We start from the raw sequence: 7,366 nt of genomic DNA on the forward strand, positions 1-7,366 counted from the left end.
CGTTTTGATTCTCATGCAGCGCCATGTTTTGGTTGACGGAAGGGTCAGGATCGACAAGACTTACCCTTCTGGCTTTATGGGTATGTTCTCAACATTCACTAAATTTAGTTCCAATTCCTTATTTTTCTGAATGATTTTTTTGCAATGTATCTGTGATGCTTAGAAATGCTTAAAGCTATGTTATTTGTCTTCAGATGTTGTTTTGATCCCGAAAACAAATGAAAATTTCCGTATGCTCTTTGACACCAAGGGTCGGTTTAGAATGTTGTACATCATTGCTTTCTAGTATTGTGAATGTACTTTTGTTAGTACTTGTTTAGAATGTTGCTGCATCGTGTTTTTATACTATACTGTCATTTTGTTAATTAACAGATCTCACCTAACATGTTTGTCCGAAATGTTTAGTAGGTAACTTAGTTTTGGATATATTGCTGGTAAAATGACATATGTTACAGCTTACATCTTGTGTGCAGTAGAAAACATCTTATATTTTAGCAGGAAGAGAACTTCATATGGCCCTTTTTGTATTTTTGTTTGTCTATTCAGCTTTAATATTCATTTCTGGTAATATCATAATGCTACAAAGTGTATTAGTGTTTCGGTTAGCTTAAACTACGAATAAGAGTTTTTTTACCTTTCATGTTAGTTTTATTTTTAGTTTTAAACGTTCCTTGTAATATAGGTTCTTTAGTTTTATGTTTATTCTGCTTTTGTGTGTTGACAGTGTTTGTGGCTAAGAGCCTAAGAGTACTTTCAGAAATATTTCTAGCTCAGTTTCGTCGTCTACTTTTGGCCAGATAATTAACTCTTTGACTTGGTATTATAAATTCCCCGAGCAGTTCAAGCTCTGCAAGGTTCGATCAGTGCAGTTTGGAAGAAGGGCATCCCCTATCTTAACACTTTTGATGGACGCACTATTCGCTACCCTGACCCCCTCATCAAGGCCAATGACACTATCAAGCTGGACTTAGAGACCTACAAAATCACTGACTTCATTAAGTTTGATGTTGGTAATGTTGTCATGGTTACTGGCGGAAGGAATAGGGGACGTGTTAGAGTCATTAAGAACAGGGAGAAGCATGAGGGAAGCTTTGAAACTATCCACGTGCAGGATATGCCCTCGGTCATGAGTTTGCAACCCGTCTTGGTAATGTGTTCACCATCGGCAAGGGTACAAAGCCGTGGGTGTCGCTTCCCAAGGACAAGGGTATCAAGCTAAGCATCATTGAAGAGGCAAAGAAGCGACGAGCAGCCACCCAAACAGCTGCTACTGCATAAACAATATGGCAACTATAGATTGTTGTTCCTATAGTTTTAGAATGGTACTTAGTTAAGCAGTTCAGCTTATACTCGGGATTTTATTTTCTTTCGTTTTGCGGCCTTGGGTTATGACTATTATCCATAATATAATTTTTGAGATTGTTACGTTAGATAATAAGATGCTTATGTTGTTAGATTACGAACCTAAATTCATAGATGTTTGAAAGGTCTAAAACGAAAATGGAAGATCCATCCTAAAATAGTACTCCCAGAGAGGAAAATTTATGAAGTACAAAGAGAATATGAGGTGCAATATTTGGCATAAAATCTCTATAGAGAGAAACGACGTCGTGCTTCTTTTGTCATGCAGCATTGCCATTGAGGAGCATCTGATCAAAGTGCCAAACACCTACAAATTAACAAAACAACAAGCCACTTTGAGTTCATTGCAAAATTTGTTCATATGTCGTAAAATTTTCTCAAAAGATGCTGTTAATCGATCAGCCATTACCATGTCCGGCGCCGATCCTTCTCAACTGAGCTACATACTCGGACATTTTCTATATGGCTTCCACCTAAATTACCCGAATTCAGTTCTTCGATCTTCGTCAAAATCTTGCCAAATAATGAGAAAAGAAAACGAAAGAGATCGTATGGAAGTTGGATACCTGCTCAATCAAATAGTCACTCTCCAGGAAATCCACCAGTTGCACATCATTGTCTTCGTTTGCTATCTGTAATAATATTTAACAGTTTCACAGATAGTCTTAATTTGAATTGATCGACAGGTAAAGCAGCTAATTTGGAAAAAAAATATGTACTTTAAAGTTTAAACAAAAGAATAATGGAGTTTAAAGTAAAATGAAATTGCAAAGTTACTTACTTTGTGTAAATTTAGAAGCTTCTCATTGTTCATCTTTTCCAAGGCCAGTGTAAGCTCCATTGCTGGGGAAAACAAAGGAAAACATGGTAAGAAGTGATAAAAGGAAGTGATTTCCAAACTCCCCTTTTTTTTCATGCTCATTCATTTTTTCTTCTTAGCAGCTGGATTGAATAAAATAAAATTACAGACGGAAACAAGAGGAGGAGTACTTAAAGAGAAAATGAGAGAGTGAAACATTACTAAACTTGAAAAGAACTTACCATACAATGTATCACCCTTTTCGACATGACCAAACTCGGAGACGGTCATTCGCATGGACGGTAGCTTAACTTTCCCTCCGCGTTTGTTCTGATCCTCATCGGAATACAGACTTAGAGATCGATACACAGAACCAATGGAAACAGAAGAAAATGATATTGGAATCTCAAATGGAGAAAGTATGAAATGTATAGCAGGAAACCTGGTATTCCATAAGTTTTTCAGCATGCTGCCTTTCTTCTTCACTTGATTCTTTGAAAAATCTGCATGGTTTCGTGAACTTAAACAACGAATAGATCCGAAAATATCATCAGATTTCGGCAAAAAAATTCAGGTTTAGAAAGAGTAATTACTTGGCAAGTCCCTAACATTGTCTCTGTCAAAGTAGGCACACATGGCGTGGTACACATAGGAGACATTGTATTCCGCACTAATTCAGAGAACAAAATTTTGGTATGAAACTGGTCAGAACATATTTGGATCTACTAACTAAAATCAAACAAAAACAAAAGTAGAATTGATATAAATTTTATATATGAGAAAGACTGAAAATGATATATGCACAAATCGAACCAATTAGAAATTCTTAGTCAAACATAAAATAGGTGACATTAAATAGAAAATAAATAAGGGCTCTAATTGTGGCTTATTTTATGTACGGTTATTGTGTGTTTAGTGTTCTCTAGTTCCATTGTGACTTAAACAATTTCACCGTTACGCAAACATGGGCTAGACCGATTAGTTAGGGTAATGTACCACTTCACATATGCACCTAAGTTTGAATCCTTTTCTTTGTAAATTATTGTGGTTTATAACTAGTACTATTTGTGAATATTTCGTCATTCGAAAAACCTCAATCTTTTGTGAAAACAAAGGGGTTACAAAATAGTCAAGAAATCAACATTTCCAACGAACATTAAGATCAGAAAAAAGACTATATAAAAATGGGTGAACTGTGAAAAACTCACTTGATCTGTTCATCGATGGCAGCTTCTGATTGGTCAGAATATTTTTGGCGAGCAAGAGAAGCATGAGGGACAGTGGGGACCAGAAGGAGCTCCTTCTGACCTCCTCCAATGGCTCAAATACCACCTCCAATGTGGGTCTGTTATCAGCCTCTTTTTTGGCAAATATTACCAACCGACCTGAACCATGCACATGTCAGCCTGAGACCGCCAAAAGGCTCGGCCTGTTCGTGATTGTTGGTGAAGAAGAAAGGCTTGATGGTAAGGGCATTGTGTAGAAATTGAGAGAGAGAGAGAGAGAGAGATTGTGTATTTAACCTAATACTCTGCAGTGCAAATAGATACGTTGTCAATCTTGTTTTTTCAAAAGATGAGAATGATAACCTTTTCCTCCTCATTTTAAGCTAATGATATATCTTGTTTCGAATATCCTTTGTGTAACAATATTTTCATTTTAATCCATTTTGGATATGTAAACATATTACAAGCACCTCAAAAATTTAAATAAAAATGATCTGTGCTTTTACGGAAGCACGTTAAGTGTTTTTGAAACATGATAAAAAGCGTTTTTAGTGATCTAAAAACCTTTTTAATTATTTTGAATATACTTTCAAGATGATTCTTAGAATATTTCTACGCATTATAACTTGTACTTGATTATGATTTTTTTTCGGTTGAATTTTGGGATGCGTATACTTTCAATTTTCAGTTTTTGCCCTTTGCTTGAAGGGTAAGAAGTTTTAGAGACTAAGGCTTATATACTGTCATTGTGACATTCCGTATCATGCAAATTGCCCTCACCTTGGAGGCTCAAGAAACTCCTCACAAAGTTACAATAATATAATACTACGGTCTAGTGGTATTCTTTTTCACTTGTAAATGAGAGGTCTTAGATTCGATTCTCGCCAAAGGCGAGTTTGAACCACATTATTGCTAGCCCATTGCGAGACTATGCCCATCCCCTCTCCTTTTCAATAATATTGTTTGTTAAAAAAAAAATGTATAATAGTATAGAAGATTTTGAAAAACTAGTGTAATTAAAAATAAAGTGTTTCTCATAAATAGAAGTAGTGAAACTTAAGTAGAAGAAATCAGGCTTGCAACCTACCAAAGTCTCTTACTAAAAAAAATGGGGGGACAAAAGAATGGTATTACATAATCTGCACTGTAGCAGGTTCATACAGGTTCAAAAGGACCACTGTTCCAAGGAGGGGTGGGCCGGTATGGCCGCGAGTAATGTACTCCGGGAGTCGGTATGGCACCAAAATCGGTACCAGAATAAGCACCAATTTCACAGTTGTTGGTAGCCATACCAAACTGCCCATGGTGCTGCCAATATGACCGCGGCCTTGGCTGTGGAAAGCCTGGGTTGAAATTTTGCACTGGATAGGGTGGAACAGCTGATTCGGATGTCCGAGGATACTTATTTTCGCGCTGTTGTTGCAGTTGAAACCCCGGGTCATAAGTAGGGGTACTTCGTTTGTGACCTCTACCATCCCAATTGATGCTGGGTTGATTACTTGCAAAAGAAGGAACAACGACATTGTTGGCAGGGATACAATCTAATTGCTGCATCTTCACTTGAGAATGAGGAATACTGTAATTCTCCTTTGATTGCAGGTTTTGGATGTGTTCCTCAGTAGATTTTTTGCTCGAAACAAACTCTTTCCGCTTCAATTCAAGCTCTTTGGCTTGAAATTCAAGTTGCCTCTCTTTTGATTTCAGCTTTCGAGCTTGTTCTTCAAGTGATTTTTTTATCAAAATAAATTCTTTCTGCTTCGATTTAAGATCTCTGGCCTTGTCTTCAATCTGGCTCTCCTTCGATTCCAGTGAAGCTATTCGTGATTCGATACACCTGAAAGGGTACATGGCCTCTAGGTCGCAATCTTTGATGCATTCAATCACTGCTCTAAGATCAGCTATCTGGTCATTGATAACCTTATCCTTTTCGTCGAGTGATTTCTTTCCCTTGCCAACTTTCCTGCAAAACCTCTTTGTATTCTCCACAAATTTTTCCAATAGCGGTGCTGGGGGGAACATGTCAGTTAACTTGAACATACAAATCCATCTAACAGCTTCAATGAATAGCTTCTTTTCGATAAGCCCTTGAATCATATCAGGGATAAGACTTTGAAGCTCCTTTGTATCATAAGCAGAGGTGATTTCGTATGCAGTAACGAGCCTCATAAAACCCAAAACCTCCAAGCAATTCTCTGCCCCCTTTGCCGCTCTCGCCTTCCACTCACCAGCCAACTTAATTGCTTCTTCTCTCACACGAGGGCTAATATGTGGTGAGATGCTGTTCAAATTCTCTAACAAATGAATACAACTCCTCCTAATCACAGTCAAATCACAATCAGACTCGCTGTTGTCCACGGTGGATTTTGAAGGGTAAAACCCTTGCAATGCATCGAAAACAAATTTTGCTGGGTCCGATGACGCATGAAAAATAGCTGAGATGTCACTACCCACTAAATCGTATCTCTTCAAATGATCATGCAACTGCAATCCTCTAACATCCCTATCAATGCTCGATTGATTACTTGCAGAAGAAGGAACAATGGCATTGTTGACAGAGAGATGTTCCAATTGTTCAATCTTCACTTGACAACAAAGAACGCCAGTGTTCTCTTTCGAGTTCAGGTTTTCCATGTGTTCTTCGGTGGATTTTGTGATCGAATCAAATTCCTTCTGCTTCAATCCAAGCTCGTTGGCCTGCTCTTCAAGTTGCCTCTCCTTCAATTTCAGATTTATGGCCTGTTCTTCAATGGATTTTTCGATCGTCTCAATTTTTTGGTGCTTCAATTCAAGCTCTTTGGACTGCTCTTCAAGTTGTCTCTCTTTCAATTTCAGATTTTCGGTGTTTTCTTTTCTAATCCAATCAAATTCTTTCTGCTTCAATTCAAGCTCTTTGATCTGGCCTTCAAGTTGCCTCTCTTTCAATTTCAGTTTCTGGCTATATTCTTCGGTGGATTTTCTGATCGAATAAAATTTGTTCTGCTTCAACTCAAGCTCTTTGGCCTGATCTTCAAGTTGCCTCTCTTTCGATTTCAGGTATTGAGTGCGCTCTTCACTGGATTTTTTGATCAAATCCAATTCCTTCTGCTTCAATTCAAGCTCTTTGGCCTGGTTTTCAAGTCGCCTCTCCTCCAATTTCAGGTTTTGGGTATGTTCTTCAGTGGATCTTTTGATCGAAATCAATTCTTTTCGCTTCAATTCAATCTCTCTGTCCTGGTATCGAAGTTTGTTCTCTTTCGTTTGAAGTCCCCGAGAGAGTGTATCCAAATGCTTTTCGCCTTCTTCTCTCGATTCTTTGACCTGTTTTTCTTTCAATTCAATCTCCTTCTCTTTCAATTCAAGCTTACATGACCACTCCACCATTGACTTCCTGCGCAAGCAGATATCTTGTTCCTCCAAACAAAGTTTCTCCGCTTTCACCTTCAACTCCTTGTCACATTCTTGAATCGCCATTTTCTCCGATTTCAATGCCCCTTCTCTCAAATGGAACTCCGCCTTACGGGCCTCCATCGACCCTAGAACCTTTCTCAATTCCCTCTCTTTTAACGCCATGTCCTCGACACTTCTCTCGACCGAATTCAATTTTTTCGTCCTTTGTTCGACGCGCCTCTTGATCAAATCGCACTCCCTCTCCTTCTCCCTCACAAAACCCTCAACCTCCACCAATCTCTTCTCTTGAACAATCACCGCATTGCTGTGTTCTCGAATCAACGACTGAAGCGAAAGCAAGTGGTTCTTTTTTTCGTCGACCAATTTCTGAAGTACCTGCAAACTGTTGGATTTCGACTCCATCACCGAGCTGACCTTCGACTTTTTGATTTCCAGCTGCTCGGCTTTGGCTCGGACTTCCTCCTCGCGGTGCTCGAGTTCCCGGAGTTGGGCCTCGATGGAGAGACGCGTGGACTCGAATTGGTCCTCGAGGTCCTTCCACTGTACGGAAAACACAGCGAGGGAGGTTGCATGGGCGTGAAGGCAGTCGTAC

The 7,366-nt window shown here is 38.8% G+C and overlaps 1 pseudogene; it reads right to left on the reverse strand.

Annotated features, from left to right (window-relative positions):
* Nucleotides 1-1,622: 1,622 nt before the first annotated feature.
* On the reverse strand, nucleotides 1,623-3,637 carry LOC148698235 (ferritin-3, chloroplastic-like; annotated as a pseudogene).
* Nucleotides 3,638-7,366: the final 3,729 nt, after the last annotated feature.

Source organism: Pyrus communis, chromosome 3 (genome assembly GCF_041283825.1).
Source record: "Pyrus communis isolate YQ-2024b chromosome 3, ASM4128382v1, whole genome shotgun sequence".
In the NCBI taxonomy this organism is placed as follows: Eukaryota; Viridiplantae; Streptophyta; class Magnoliopsida; order Rosales; family Rosaceae; genus Pyrus; species Pyrus communis.